This window comes from Podarcis pityusensis, assembly GCF_964106645.2.
Source record: "Podarcis pityusensis genome assembly, chromosome: 2".
Taxonomy (NCBI): Eukaryota; Metazoa; Chordata; class Lepidosauria; order Squamata; family Lacertidae; genus Podarcis; species Podarcis pityusensis.
Window position 1 is genome coordinate 125,583,139 of NC_138029.1, and position 16,416 is coordinate 125,599,554.

At 46.5% G+C, this 16,416-nt stretch overlaps 1 long non-coding RNA gene across 1 annotated transcript in view; it reads left to right on the forward strand.

Annotated features, from left to right (window-relative positions):
* Window positions 1-7,152: 7,152 nt before the first annotated feature.
* The window catches only part of LOC308470275, a 56,254-nt gene continuing 46,990 nt past the window's right edge, over window positions 7,153-16,416 (forward strand). Inside the window, exon 1 of the long non-coding RNA XR_013982329.1 lies at window positions 7,153-7,755. This is a non-coding gene — a long non-coding RNA (uncharacterized lncRNA). The remainder of the gene's footprint in view (window positions 7,756-16,416) is intronic.

A 16,416-nucleotide genomic window follows, 5' to 3' on the forward strand; every position in this document is an offset into this window, starting at 1 on the left:
GCTCCCTCATGATCGGCTGATTCAACTCCCCACCTGGAGCTGATTCACTTCCTCCTGGAGCCGGATTGGGCGGCTCCTGCAGACCAGTCAGGATGCTGCCTTCTAGGATCCTACTTGCCTATTGTTCTAGGATCCAAGCTCAGTACATAACACAACGTTAGGCCAAAACATGCATCAGCTGGCCGTAATTACTGGCAGTCATAGGAGAAGGCCATCAGTGTTGACTGACACCTACCTTGATTTTGCAGTTTTATATATTTGCCCTTCCACCACTCTGCATCTTTACCTCTGTGTCCTCTCTGGCAATCAGCCCTGCCCTTCCTGATTTCCCATCCACTGATCCCCCACCCTGCCTGGAGACTGCCTAACCATGGAGCTAAGGCTACAGAGCAGCTCCTGCTTGTGGTTGGATGGGAACCAGACATGACAAGCTGCCTCTTGCCCTCCTACTCTTGGGGCTTTGATGAGAAACTGCCCCTCCCCCGCCCCAATTAACTGTTAGAACTATAGAACCAGAAGGGTCCCCAAGTGTCACCTGGGCTGACTTCTGAGAAAACACACTGCTTCTAAAAAGCCTGAACTATATAAATCTAGGACACGCTACTTCCGGTCCCCGCCACAATTACAAGCAGCTGGGCTTACTTCTGAGTAAGTGCTTATTCTTTCTTTTTAAAGCATCATCATACCCGTGTCTCTCTGCAAAGCGAAAAGTGACTCAGCGTTTCTCAAGCAGCTGGCTGTGTGAAGGCGTTGGCAGGGAGTGTTTGTCTGAGACCAGGAGCCGAACAATTCTTCAAGCCACGTGTGAGTAAAGACTGAGTGGAAAGCTGAAAGCTGGATGGAGCTATGGCTGGACTTGGAGCTGGAGCTCAAGGGGGAGCTTCATATTTCCCAGTAGAGAAACTGGGAGAATCCAGTTATATGTCATGGAGTTTACAGATGCAGCCAAGAAAGAACAATGTTGGACTGTTATTGTTAACCCTCCTGTAAAAGATGAGGATGAAGAGTTAGATGATACAGACCAAAGGCTGGAAGATAAAGCCTATGTCAATCTAATTTTGAGTTTAGAGAAGTCACAGTTATCTCAAATGTGAGACCTTGAAACACCAAGTGAGATTTGGAAAGCACTGAGAGCGATACATGTTAGAGATACTGCTGGTAGTAAAATTACCAAGCCAGACTAAGTGAGGGTGAATGTGTTTCAAAACACCTTCAAAGAATGCATTATTTATTTTCACAGTTAAATGAACTTGGGGAACATTTTTCTGAGCAGAGAAAGGTTTATATTGTGCTGTCTTCACTTCCTGAGTCATGGGATAATTTTGTGATGACGCTGGAGGCAATTCCAGAAAGCCAATTAACGATGCATTTCTTAACTGGGTATTTGCATGATGAGGAGGAAAGACGCCATGAGAGGAAGGCGACAACACCTCACCATAACTCCGAAAATGGGAGGCGGTCCAGTAAAATATATGCAACTGATGAGGAGCGGCAACATAAAGAGGTCATTGACCACACAGAGGAAGCAGCTTTCACAGTCAGAATATGCTATCATTGTGGGTCAACCAAGCATTTAGTATGACAGTGCACTGTGTTTGTGGGAGAAAACACAAGAAAATGGCGGCCTGCATTTGCTGAGAAGCGAGGAGACAGAAATAGTCAAATCCAGTATGTTTCTGCAGCAGTTTGAGGCACCAGTCACGACCTTGGACAGGACTGGATTTTAGACTCTGCAACGACAAACATTTTTGTTAAGTCTGCACAAGCCCTTGTAGAAAAGCTACCTTGTAAATCTGTAAATGTAGTACTAGCTGACGGAACAGTGCATGAGTCAGCTAGAAAAGGTAGTGTGAATAGTAACTGTTTAAACACCAAATTTACCAATGTATTATGTGTACAAAGTTCAGAAAATAATTTGCTTTCAGTTGCAAGTCTTGTTAAACAGAGTCAAAATAAAAAAATTCCTTCCAGTAGCACCTTAAAGACCAACTAAGTTAGTTCTTGGTATGAGCTTTCGTGTGCATGCACACTTCTTCAGATACACTGAAACAGAAGTTGCCAGATCCTTCTATATAGTGAGAAGGTGGGGAGGGGTATTACTCAGAAGGGTGGTGGGAATGGGAGATTGGCAGGTAGCTGAGATGAGCCTGTTGACGACTCTTAACGACTGCAATAGGTCTTACAGGAAAAGGCAAGGGGTGAGAAGGTGAAAAATGGCTTAGTCATGTATAATGAGATAAGAATCCAATGTCTTTGTTCAGACCAGGTCTCTCCATGGTTTTAAGTTTGGTAATGAGTTGCAATTCAGCAGCTTCTCTTTCCAGTCTATTGTTAAACAGAGGTTTAAGATAACTTTCTCTGGTTCAGGCTGTAAAATAGAGAAAGCTGGGAAAGTGGTTACAGCGTCACTAAAGAATGGTTTGTTTGCTTGTTTGTCTGTCTGTTTGTTTTTGTTTTGTTTTTTATTTTATTTATTTATACAACAAGAAAAAAACACAAAAAACCCACATATACCAAATTACACACAAATCACAAAAATAACCATAGACACATAACTTTCTTGGCAAACAAGAAAACATCTATTGGTCTTAACACTAAAGACCCAACTTCCCGTCTATTCCATATTTCAAATTCATATTACGTATTGCCAATACACATTTTTTTTCATAATTAAACTTATTCTCAATAAATCTAATTTCTTCTATCTACCTAGCAACTATCACTGAAGTTCCTCGAATGCGGCAACAGAATTTAAACTACTATATTTATTTTTCAGATATTCTTTGAAAACCTCCCATTTAGAAACAAATTCCTGTTTTGATTTATTCTTTATTTTTTCTGATAAACCATCTAATTTGGCATATTCTGTCAGCTTTTGGATCCCATCTTGTATAGAGGGGATTTCATTACTCTTCCATTTTGCTGCAATCAAAACTCTTGCTGCTGCCGTCACATATAAAAAGATACCCTTCCTCTTTTGTGGAATAGCCAAATCTGTTATTCCCAGGAGGTAGGCCTCTGGTTTTTTATTGAAAGAGATCTTTAGCATTTTTTGAAGTTCTGCATGTATACTCTCCCAAAATACCTGTATTTTCCTACATATCCACCACATATGGTAGAATGTTCCTGAGTCTCCGCATCTCCAACAATTACTTGACACATTTTTATACATTTTTGAAAGTTTCCATGGTGTTAGATACCATCGATGTTGCATTTTTTGAAAGTTTCCCTAATCATGTAACAGTTTGTGAATTTCCAATTGATCTTCCATAAATTTTCCCATTGGGCCATGGTTATTGGATGGCCAAAATCCTGGGACCACCTCACCATTGCCACTGTTACCTCCTCCTCCTTGACTGTCCAGTCAACTCAGCTGCTATTTTCACATTTTCATCTATTTTGGCTCCCACTGAAATAAGTTTTTCTTCTGTTGCTTTTGCCTTTTCACTTACATTATTTTTTAAATCTTGGATATCGTTCTTCAAACTTAAAATTAATTCTCTCATATCTAGTGATTGATCCATGTCAGTTACAGAACTTCTCCTGATTTGTGAGGCTGAAACTGCCACAGAACCTGACACAGTTGTTTTTTTACCATACATCACTAAGAAATTCAATTAGCTCACTAGGTAATTTGTTCTTTCCTTCTGTCTTACAGATTGGATATCAATTAAATTCAATCTTTCTTAATACAATCGTGTCAATATTTCCAATGTGATAATTAATGAATGTCAATTAAGTTCAATCTTTCTTAATACAATCACGACAATTTTACCAGTCTGATAAGTCATCTTCAGCCTATGTATCCACTAATTCTTTATATTCCCAGTTTCACTAAATGTATTTTAAATTGATTATGAACAATTACCTAATTAGTTACAGCCAAGCATCAATACAGCAATATCACAAATTCATCAGATCAAATAAATATAATAAATGATTGCAATCCTTGCGTTCACTTACTCATTCAGGGTAATAGATCATATATATAAATCTTTAAACAGGTTAGCAGTTCAGTTAATCAGCACCTTGCGACAAAGCTAATAACATCTGATGCTAATATCAGCTGCATTAGCTACCAATAGATAGTGAAAGGCAAAGCAAACAAAAACAGAAAAAACAGCAACGAAAAACAGAAACAAAAAAAACCAAGACGAAACCACACAAATTGAAAACCACACAAAAACAACCAGAAAAACAACAAAAATGAAACAAACAGAGAAACAAAACAAAACAAAAACACAAAAAAATTACAAAAGAAAGAAACAAAGAAAAGATGGGAGGGTAAGAGAAAAATAAAGCAGAAGAAGTAATAATAATGCAAATTATAATTTGTAAAGAAATAAAGAGGGGAAAGAAAATACGAAAAGTATATTTAAATAATAAGAAAAGAGCTGGGGAGTATTTTCAATTAATAATGTACAATGCAATAATGTTATGTGCTAGTAAGTTCTCTCTAGATGTTACTTTTCCAGAGGTAACAGGAATGCTGTTCCAGTAATGGGGTATTAACAAGAAGCCATTCGCTTTAGTACACTCAGACTTTTGTGGGCCATTTGCAGAATCCGAAGGAGGAGCAAAGTTTTTTTCTGGTTCTTTTTTCCGGTATGCTTGGGTATACTTGTTAAAACACAAAAGTTAAACTGGTCAACTGATTAAAAATTGGGTCAACTATACAGAAAGGCAGTTTCCCTACAAAGTTACCCAATTGCAGAGTGACCGTGGAGGCGAGTTCATGTCTGAAGCCCTCCAGGTCTGGTTGAAAAAGCGTGGTATTAGTCACCGTAAATCGTGTCCTTTTTCACCCGAAGAAAATTTGATTGCAGAATGCAAGATAAGGTATTTACAAACAATGGTAGACTCTATGCTATGTGATTCTGGCTTATCCATAAAATTCTGGGGAGAAGCAATTCTCTGTGCTATTTACATACAGAACCAATTGTTTCATTCTACCTTAAACAATACCCCTCATTTTTTGCTTTATGAAAAAAAGCCTTTTTTGGACCACATTAAAACTTTTGGTTGTTGGGCTTGGGTTCACATCCCAAAAGGACAAAGAAGGAAAGGAGATCCCAAGGCAAAGAGACTTAGATTTTTTGGTTATCAAAGTTGGTCAAAAGGGTATCATTTTGCACCAGGGTGTGGCAGGTTGGGCTCGTTTACATGGAAATTCAGAAGTTGTTTTATCTTCAGATGGTACAGATAAATTTGTGAAATCTGAGGAAGAAAAGCCACAAATTAAAGAAAGTTCTGAAAGTGATAGTGATGAGGAATCAGGGGATGAGGGTCCCAGTACACAATCTCCTAAAGCTGAACCAATTTCTCCTGAGCGAGATGAATCAAGAGGGGAAGATAGTTCAGAGGGGGAGAGTGTTCAAGTTAGAAGATCACAAAGAAGCAGTAAGGGGGTACCTCCAGAAAGGTTTACTAGACAAGAAGTTAAAACTGTTGATGTGAAGAACCTTGTGATTATGAGGAGGTTTTAAAGATACCACACTAGGAAATAATAATGTGGGAAAATGCAGTGAGAGCAGAAATGAAATCTTTGGCAGAACATAATGTGTTTACTATTGAGCCATTGCCAGAAGGAAAAAAGGCAGTGGACTGTAGATGGGTGTATAAAATAAAACACTTGGTGGTAGTGTTAAGTACAAAGCTAGGCTGGTAGCACATGGCTTTATGCAAAGAAAAGGTGAAAGTTTTGATGAAACCTTTTCTCCTACTGCAAGGAGCGAAAGTGTACGTTTATTGCTAGCTATTGCAGCACAACGTGGGTTTAAGGTAAACCATTTTGATATTGAAACAGCTTATGTTAATGCAAATCTGCACGAAGAAATTTTTATGAATCAAGGACCAGGATTTGAGGCAGGTGAACAGAATTCTGTATATAGGTTACACAAAGCAATCTATGGGCTCAAACAATCAGCTAGAAATTGGAACGAGCTTCTCAATAATGCTTTAAAAAATCTTGGCATTAAAAGCCTAGCTGATAATTGCTTGTACACTAAAGGAAAGGGTGATAAACAGGAATTATGTTTGTCTTATGTTGATGATAAGTGAAAAAATTTGCAGAACTAAGAAAAGAGTTTAAAGTAAGAGATTTGGGACCAGTGAAAAATTATCTCGGTCTAGAAATTCAAAGGACAAACAATGGAAGTTTTTTGTTGAGTCAGACGAAAGGCTATATGATTTCTGACATGATTGAGAATCGTAGAGCCAGGGACGGAGAACTTTAAAGCGTTAAAATCAGGATGTGGAAAATATGAAAACGAGGAGAGGCAGGAATTGGAGATATGCTTCAGAGGTCCAGACTATGGGGAGCCCTGAAAAATCAATAATTACAATTTGGATTATAATTTGGTCTTTTTTAATTTTAGTTTTTTTGTTTTATTTGGATTATGATTGGATATGTGGATCGGATGTTTTTTATTGGAAAATTAATACAAATGATTTGAAAAAAAGAAAAAATTGGGCTCTGCTTCAACATGTTGTACCCCTCCAACCATCTGTAAACTGAACTTCACGATAATAAAAATTTATTTTTAAAATGTATTGCTGATTCATTTTTTGAATGTTTTAAAGAGTTGTTTCTACCAATAATTATATTCAGTCTCATTATAAATCACTCAATTTTTTAAAAAATAAATCCTGTCATGTATATGTAGTCGAAATTCAAAAAGAGGTTCCCAGACTGGAGGTTATCCACACAGAAACCCAAAAGAAAAGGAGGAAGTCTCCAGGTGGAAATATAGGCCTTTATTGAAATACAAATGTTCCTGCAAAGAACCACATCCGATAAAATGCTTTTTAAAATAAACTTCCAAATTGCACATTATTCCTTTTTTTATTAAAATATTTTATTAACATATAGAACCCATACATGTACATTTACACAATACCTTCTTTTCATAACATAAAGCATGCCTACATTATATTATACCTACCTATACTATACATAGCAACACACCTAACCGCACACGAATACCCTCAAAGTGACTTGACTTCCAGCCGTTCTTGTTACACTACTTTATTTTTCCAATTGACTTAAACACATTTCATTATTTCTTTAATCTCTTCTTCTATCTTAACTTTACTCTCCTTTCACTCTAATCATGTTCTGGATTCACTCAATATCTGTCAAAAGTTCTACACCAGTGTGGTGTAGTGGTTAAGAGCGGTAGACTCGTAATCTGGGGAACCGGGTTCGCGTCTCCGCTCCTCCACATGCAGCTGCTGGGTGACCTTGGGCCAGTCACACTTCTCTGAAGTCTCTCAGCCCCACTCACCTCACAGAGTGTTTGTTGTGGGGGAGGGAGGGAAAGGAGAATGTTAGCCGCTTTGAGACTCCTTCGGGTAGTGATAAAGCGGGATATCAAATCCAAACTCTTCTTCTTCTTCTTCTACTTTTCCCACATAGCTTTTGATGTATTCCTTAAAGATAGCCCACTCCTTATTCACTTTGCACTCCCACCACATGTGTAGAAAGGTTCCCGACCCATTGTTCTATCTCCAACAAACATCACTACAGTTTGTATACATTTTTGCCAGTCTAACCGGGGTCAGGTACCATTTGTATTGCATTTTCGTTACATTCTCTCTTAAATTGTAGCATGCTGTAAATTTAATATCCCTGTCTCACAGCAGTTCCCATTAGCTCATCATATTTCCCCCTAAATCCTGGGCCTACTTTACCATCGCTGTCTTCACTTGCTCCTCCTTTACCTCCCATTCTAGGAGCAAATCATATTGTCAGGGGTTCAGGAGCAGAGGCAAGGGCAAGGGAGGAAACAGAGAGCGAGGGGGAGGAGGCAGAAGAAAAGATGAGTGATGACGACGACCCGAGATCTCCGAGTCTTTCCAGTGAATCAGAAGATTCACAGAAAGGAGCACCAGTGGCCAGGGCAAGGGGGGAGCCTAGGGGGACACCCCAGGAAGATAGAGCCAGAGGGGACTCAGAGGGGAGCAGTTGGAAATCGGGACCAGCGTCACCGCCAGAGAGCAGGGAAGAGGAAGGGCGCCAGGGATCAAGCGCTGGCAGCTCACAACAGGGGGGAGGGCACGAGTCAGGAGTGGCCACACCTCCATCGGGGAGCGAAGAAACGGTCAGACGGAAGGTGGAAGGTTGGGCGCGCGCACCAAGTTCAAATGCACAGGAAGGTGGCGCAGTAGGCAGCCCGGAAAGGGAGCCAGGTCCTAAAGCCCGCCGAAAGGAGGGAGAAGAGTCAGGGGGGTCAGCGTCAGCGTCAGAGGAATCCCGGAAGGAAGAGACCCCGGGGGGCAGAGGGACCCAGAGAAGAACAGTCAGGCGGAAAAGGTGGAGCAAGGCTAGGATATTAAGTTGGTGTACAAAGGGCGGAGACTCAGATGGAGCTTCGCCGATCTAACCATGAGACGTAGAGTTGCACGCAGCAGCTTGAGAATGGAAACTGTAACTCAATAAAGACTTTTATTTAATGATCGCTGGCTAGCGTGATCCTCTGTGAGCTAGGATCTGGAAGCAGCTCTGACAGTAAGCTCCATCTCTAGATTGTGGGCATCTACGTCCTCGCGGAGAGGAGAGAAAGCGGGTGCCTACTAGCGAGCTCACGAACGGCAGACAACATGACGGCCGAACAGCAGATAGTGGAACTCAGAGAAGCAGTGACACGACTGAATGCCGAGGCTCTTGCATCCAGGAAGAGAGAGGAGGACGCAGCTGCCGCCTACAGGGATCTCCAGGTCAGGTTGGAAGTGCTTACGAAGCAAGGGCAACTGACACCCAAACCGGAGGGGATTGGGTTGGGGAGACGAACAGGCGGTCTGGTCTCTCACTTCGATGGGAATTTGCAACAGTACCCCAATTTTAGAGCAGATGTAATGTGTGCACTGCAACTGCTGAACAAAGACTTTAGAGATGAGCAAGAGAAAGTGGGATTCATCATGTCCCATTTGCATGGAGATGCTAAAGCATGGCTGCGCAATTTGTGGAGAGATAAGGATCCGGCGCTCCAAAATGCGGATGCCTTTATTAAAGCGATGGATGGGTGCTTTTTATCAAGCATTGACGTGGATCTTGCTCGGCAGGAGATACATGGACTGAAGCAAGGGAGGGCCAGCGTAAGGCAGTACCATGCCCGCTTTTTCGCTTTGGTCAGTGCCCTGGAATGGGACAGAGATTCGGCTCCTGTAAGAGACCTGTTTTGGGAGGGATTGCACGGCTCGGTTAAAGATGAAATTGCGAGGGGGGAGAGACCCCGGACCACGCAGGAGATCGTTCAGAGGGCGCTGGCGGTGGGGGTGCGGCTGGAAGGACGTCCGTGGAGCAGGGACGAAGGGCGTGGAGGGCGCGAACCAGCCAGGGGCTCCTCCTTCCTTCCCAGAGAAGCAGCGCGTGCGCAATCCACGCCTCCGCCAGGAGGAGGAGCGGAACCTATGGAGGTTGGAGGTGCAAGGGCTCAGTCAGCAGCCAGAGCCCTAGCACCGGCAGCAGTGAAAGCGAAGCCTCCTAGAGGGAACAGGAAGTGTTACATCTGCGATGATCCACAGCATATGGCGAAAGAGTGTCCCCAGAGGCTCCACAAGCACACTGCAGCCTCAGCAATGGTAACTGCAGCAACGCAGCAAGGACAACCACAGCAGGGAAACGAAGGAGTCTGGTTGGAAGAAGAGGCACTGGGGCCCAGCCAGACGTGTCAGTGAAGCAGTCCCCAGAGATTTTACAGCCCATGGACCCCCTCCCGCCCAAACCGGTAGTGAAGCTCACCGCGTCGCTCCAGCTGCCCAATGGAATCACCATGGACGTGCCAATCACCATTGACTCCGGAAGCAATGCGGACTTTATAGGGCAGGACTTTGTCGACCGGCACGCTATACAGTTGCTGCCTGCCACGCTGCCCCTGCAGGTTGTCACGGTGGATGGCAGGGAGCTGCTAGGGGGGCAAGTGGTGAAGCAGACGCCACCAATGGTGATGCGACTTGGGAATCACAGGGAAATCATCAGCTTCAATGTCACTCAACTATCGGACACGCCCATTGTATTGGGCATGAGTTGGCTGGACAAGCACAGCCCGACGCTGGCTTGGTACCAGAGGCAGCTGACCTTCGGCTCTTCCTTTTGCGCTGAACACTGCATCGTGCCCAGGCAGGAAGGAGGGGAAGAGGAGTCACAGCTGCAGCTAGGCACGCTGCAAGCGGTTCCCCACAAGTACGCGGAATTTTTGGAGGTTTTCTGCGAGAAGGAGGCAGACAGGCTACCCCCCCACAGACCATATGACTGCAAAATTGACCTGCTGCCGGGGGCGGCGCTGCCCAAAGGGAAGCTGTATTCCATGTCTGAGGACGAACTGCAGGAACTCAAAGAGTTCATAGATCATAATTTGGAGCGCGGTTTCATCCGAGAGTCCAAGGCAGCGGGGGGCAGTCCGGTATTCTTTGTTAAGAAGCGGGACACGCCCCAAAAAAGACTTGTAGTGGACTTTCGCATCTTGAACAGTGTGACCAAGCCATCGGACTTCCCCATGCCCCGAATCGACGACCTCCTCGCAAAGGTACGGAAGGGCAGAGTGTTCACCAAGTTGGACCTCCGAGGGGCATACAACCTCATTCGCATGCGGGAAGGAGATGAGTGGAAGACAGCCATGTTCACGCCCCTGGGCACCTACGAATATAGAGTTATGCCTTTTGGATTGCAAAATGGCTCCCACGTTTTTCAAGCTTTCATGCATCACGTGTTGGCGGGGCTCCTCTACAAGACGTGCGTCTGTTTCTTGGATGACATCCTGATCTTTTCGGAATCGCAGCAGGAGCATGACAGACACGTCAAGGAAGTGCTGAGCAGGCTACAGCAACATAGGCTTTACGCCAAGCTGGAGAAGTGCCAATTCGACGTGACGGAGGTGGATTTCCTGGGCTACAAGTTGTCTGATAAAGGGCTCGCCATGGACAGCGCCAAGGTCCGAGCAGTGTTGGATTGGAAAAGCCCACGCAACCGGAAGGAGGTCCAACGGTTTGTCGGCTTCGCGAACTTCTATCGCAAGTTTATCAAAGGCTTTGCGATGCAGACAGCGGCCATCACGGATACGCTCAGCTCCAAGAAAAAGAAGTTCATCTGGACAGAGCAGGCGGAGCAGTCCTTTCAGGCACTCAAGCGTCTCTTCGCGTCGGAAGAGCAGCTGCTTCATGTCAACCCCAGCAGGCCGATGAGGGTGGAGACAGACGCTTCAGACAGAGCCGTGGGAGCAGTCCTGCTGCAGAAAGACCCGCAGGGGGTTTGGAGGCCGGGAGCGTTTTATTCAAGGAAGCTCAGCAAGTCCGAACAGAACTACACCATCTGGGACAGGGAGTTGCTGGCCATTCATGCAGCGTTCAAAGCGTGGAGGCACTTCCTGATCGGCGCCAAGCACACGGTGCAGGTCTGCACGGACCACAAGAATCTAGAGCACTGGCGCACGGCACAGTTCCTGAACCAGAGGCAGATACGTTGGGCTGAGTTCTTTGCGAATTTCGACTTCCGAATAGAATATGTCCCGGGGGACACCAACATCATGGCGGATGCTCTCTCCCGTAAGCCACAGTATCTGGAGGAGGCAACGCCAGCGGCCGCCATGCACATCTTCGCACCGACAGTGTGGGCGTGCGCGGCGGCAACAGTTGACCTGGATGCGGTGCGACGAGCATTGCAGGATGACTCCTTCGCGCAAGCAAAGATGGCAGAGGTGCACAGGGGCACGGCAGCGACCGACGAGTTCCAGCTGCGAGATGGTTTGCTCATCCGTAAAGGGGCCATCTACGTGCCGGGAGACGAACTTCGCGCCAAGGTACTGCAGCAGCTGCACGACGCGCCCACTGCCGGGCACTTTGGCAAGGAGAAGACGGTGGAATTAGTAGCCAGAGACTTCTGGTGGCCCGGAATGAGAGGGGAAGTCGCGGACTACGTGGCGAGGTGTGACACCTGCCAGAGGTCCAAACCAGTGCACAGACCGCCGGCCGGACTGCTGGAACCGCTGCAAACTCCGTTCGAACCATGGGAGAGAGTGGCCCTGGACTTTGTCACGGATCTGCCCAGCTCGAGGGGCAAGACGGCTGTGCTGGTGGTGGTGGACTTGTTCTCCAAGATGGCACATTTCATTCCGTGTGCGAAGGTGGCCACGGCGGAACAAACCGCCAAACTGTTCATAGACCACGTGTTCAAGGTTCACGGTCTGCCGCGGTCTATTCTGTCCGACCGAGGGCGACAGTTCATCTCGAACTTCTGGCAGAGGCTGATGGGCTTCCTGAACGTCAAGATCAACCTGGCGTCGGCTAGACACCCGCAGACCAACGGGCAAGCGGAGCGGGTCAATGCCATCATGCAGCAGTACCTGAGATGTTATGCGAATCAACAGCCTGCGACGTGGGTGGATTACCTGCCTCTCGCCGAGTTCGCCTACAACAACACGAAGCACGTGTCCACGGGGGTCACGCCGTTCTTCGCCAACAACGGGAGGCACCCCAGAACCTTCCCGGGACTGGAAAGAATGGGGGAGGGGGAGCCGCAGACAGCAGATGCGTTCGCGTCGGAGTTGCAGGAGGTCCACGATCAGCTGCGGCGGCACCTGGAGCTGGCTAAACACGCATACAAGGTACAAGCGGACAAACACAGAAGGGTTGGCGAAGAGATCCATGTGGGAGACTGGGTCTGGTTAGCAGCCCACGCAGTGCCGGTCAGGTCGTTGGCGAAGAAGAAACTAGGGCATAAACAACTGGGGCCCTACCAAGTCGAAGAACAGGTCAACCCGGTGGCTTTCAGGCTGGCTCTTCCGGAGGGTTCCAGAATGCATCCGGTGTTCCACAGATCGGTGCTCACTCCCTACAAGGCACCTCACAGGTTTCAGGAACCAGGAACGGCACCGGGTCCGCTCCGAGAGAGAACCGGGCAAGGGGGAGTGGCACAGGAGGAGCGCATCAACGAAGTCACGGAGATTTTGGACTCCAGATGGGGGGAAGAGGGGGTAGAATACCTTCTCGCCAAGGAGGGCACCCCGGCCAGTGCCAACAGCTGGGTGCCGGGCTACGCTTTAGACGAACCTCTGCTCAAAGAAGAGTTTCATGCCCTCTTCCCACATAGGCCAATGCCAGCAGACTTTTTCGACGACTGGCTTTTCACGCCCACGCTTTCAGCCAGCACGTTCCGGGGGTTCGACTCGGACGAGGAACCGACACGAGACGCCCGTTCCCCGGAGGGGTCACCCTCGGGATCTGCTTCAGAACCCTCGTATTGGTGGGATGATCGACCAGAGGAGCAGTTCCGCAGAAGGTGGCTGGAGGGTCCAGGACGAGCAACGTCTCCAGAAGGCAACGAGGGAGAGACGGACATGGACGTTTTTGGGGACGACCCGGGTTTCGAGCACGGCGGCACAGAGATGGAAGCGGAGGTGACCGTCGTCAACGAGAGCAGGGAGGAAGAACCGGAAGACTTCGGATGGCGGCCCGACACGGGAAGCGAACTGTATCCGACATTCGTCCCCCTGACACAGCAGCACCCAGATCCCGCACCGGAAGGAGGGGAGGGGGGAAGAGGGGGCTTCGAGGGGGGGATGGATGTCAGGGGTTCAGGAGCAGAGGCAAGGGCAAGGGAGGAAACAGAGAGCGAGGGGGAGGAGGCAGAAGAAAAGATGAGTGATGACGACGACCCGAGATCTCCGAGTCTTTCCAGTGAATCAGAAGATTCACAGAAAGGAGCACCAGTGGCCAGGGCAAGGGGGGAGCCTAGGGGGACACCCCAGGAAGATAGAGCCAGAGGGGACTCAGAGGGGAGCAGTTGGAAATCGGGACCAGCGTCACCGCCAGAGAGCAGGGAAGAGGAAGGGCGCCAGGGATCAAGCGCTGGCAGCTCACAACAGGGGGGAGGGCACGAGTCAGGAGTGGCCACACCTCCATCGGGGAGCGAAGAAACGGTCAGACGGAAGGTGGAAGGTTGGGCGCGCGCACCAAGTTCAAATGCACAGGAAGGTGGCGCAGTAGGCAGCCCGGAAAGGGAGCCAGGTCCTAAAGCCCGCCGAAAGGAGGGAGAAGAGTCAGGGGGGTCAGCGTCAGCGTCAGAGGAATCCCGGAAGGAAGAGACCCCGGGGGGCAGAGGGACCCAGAGAAGAACAGTCAGGCGGAAAAGGTGGAGCAAGGCTAGGATATTAAGTTGGTGTACAAAGGGCGGAGACTCAGATGGAGCTTCGCCGATCTAACCATGAGACGTAGAGTTGCACGCAGCAGCTTGAGAATGGAAACTGTAACTCAATAAAGACTTTTATTTAATGATCGCTGGCTAGCGTGATCCTCTGTGAGCTAGGATCTGGAAGCAGCTCTGACACATATAGTTTGGAAATATGTTTACTTTTACATTGGAGTAAGTACTCATCCCGCCTGCCAACCTAGCAGTTCGAAAGCACCCCCGGGTGCAAGTAGATAAATAGGGACCGCTTTCTAGCGGGAAGGTAAACGGCGTTTCCGTGTGCGGCTCTGGCTCGCCAGAGCAGCGATGTCACGCTGGCCACGTGACCCGGAAGTGTCTCCGGACAGCGCTGGCCCCCGGCCTATAGAGTGAGATGGGCGCACCAACCCCAGAGTCTGTCAAGACTGACCCGTACGGGCAGGGGTACCTTTACCTTTAAGTACTCATCCAATCTTGAAATTTCTTTCTCAAATCCTTTTTCTTTCTCTTTTGTCATCTCTGATTTGAAAGAACTGCAGCCACTTGTTCAAATATTTCTTAACTTCCTTATATCCTTTCAATTTAAGTTTATTATTTTCCTCTTCCAGTAATCCTTATATGTTGCCCAGTTGTTATTCATATTCTTTCTCTTTAGTCATGATTTCTAAGGTGAGGTCCACCAAGGTGTTTTGGGTTCTAGAATCCCTTTATATTTCATCCATATTTTATACAATGATTTCCTTATAAAACCCATGTGGACTCTCTTCTTTTCATCTATTAGGTATGCATACCATCCAAATCGAGTGCCTACGTCCTCCAGATCTAACACATCAGTGTCTTTTAACTCCCTTAAGCAGGTCAGAACTGCTGCAGCATGATATAATTCCAGGTCAGGTAGCTCAAATCCGCCTCTCTCCGATCAGTAAGTAATTTATATTTTTTCTAGGTTGTGTTTTGTGTTTTTTTGATGGAATGGCAAATTGCACATCATTCCTATTCACCAATCAAAGGATCGCAGCAATCTTAATAGTTTCAACCCAATGTCATCATCCTGAACTAACCAAAATCATTTGCTTTATTATTTTTATTTTTTGGAGAAGGGGGGGGCACCCGGGGGAGAGCTGGGGGAGCCTACCTTTCTATGTTTTGACAAATGATATGATATATATGATACAAATGTGATAAAGGGCATTTTTAGTTATTCTCTTGCCCTTTCTCTTTTCTATACAAATGTGTTTTGTAAGGGTTGTTCAATAATGTTTGTGTTATTATTTTTCTTTTTTAGTTTTCCCTCTGTATGAATTCTTTGATGGGAAGTGAGAACATCCTTCCGAATGAAGCTCTTTCCACATTCACAGCACTGATAGGGTTTCTCCCCTGTATGAATTCTTTGATGTGTCTTGAGATGGGTGCTTTGACTGAAGTTTTTCCCACATTCACAGCACTGATATGGTTTCTGACCTGTATGAGTTCTTTGATGGGTCATGAGATAGGAACTGTGACTAAAGCTCTTTCCACACTCATGACATTGAAAAGGTTTCTCCCCTATGTGAATTCTTTGATGGAAAGTGAGTCTGGAACTGTGACGAAAGCTCTTTCCACACTCATGGCATTGAAAAGGTTTCTCCCCTGTATGAATTATTTGATGGGAAGTGAACTTGGCCTCCTCCCAGAAGCTCTTTCCACATTCCAAACACTGATATGGTTTCTCCCCTTTATGAATTCTTTGGTGCAAAGTGAGAGTGGAACTGTGACGAAAGCTCTTTCCACATTCCAAGCACTGATAGGGTTCACTTCCTGTATGAATTCTTTGGTGCAAAGTGAGACTGTGCCTGAGACTGAAGCTCTTCCCACATTTTAAGCACTGATATGGTTTCTCCCCTGTATGAATTCTTTGATGGGAAGTGAGATGTATCCCCTGGCTGAAGCTCTTTCCACATTCAAAGCACTGATATGGTTTCTCCCCCGTATGAAGTTTTTGATGCAAACTAAGACTCTGCATGTACCTGAAGCTCTTTCCACATTCCAGGCATCGATATGGTTTATCCCCTGTATGAATTCTTTGATGGGAAGTAAGGTGCCACCTCTTACGGAAGCTTTTTCCACATTCCAAGCACTGATATGGTTTCTCGCCTGTATGGACTCTTTGATGGGAAGTGAGACCGGAACTGTGACGAAAGCTCTTTCCACATTCCAAGCACTCATAGGGTTTCCTTCCTGCATGAATTCTTTGGTGCAAAGTGAGACTGTGCCTG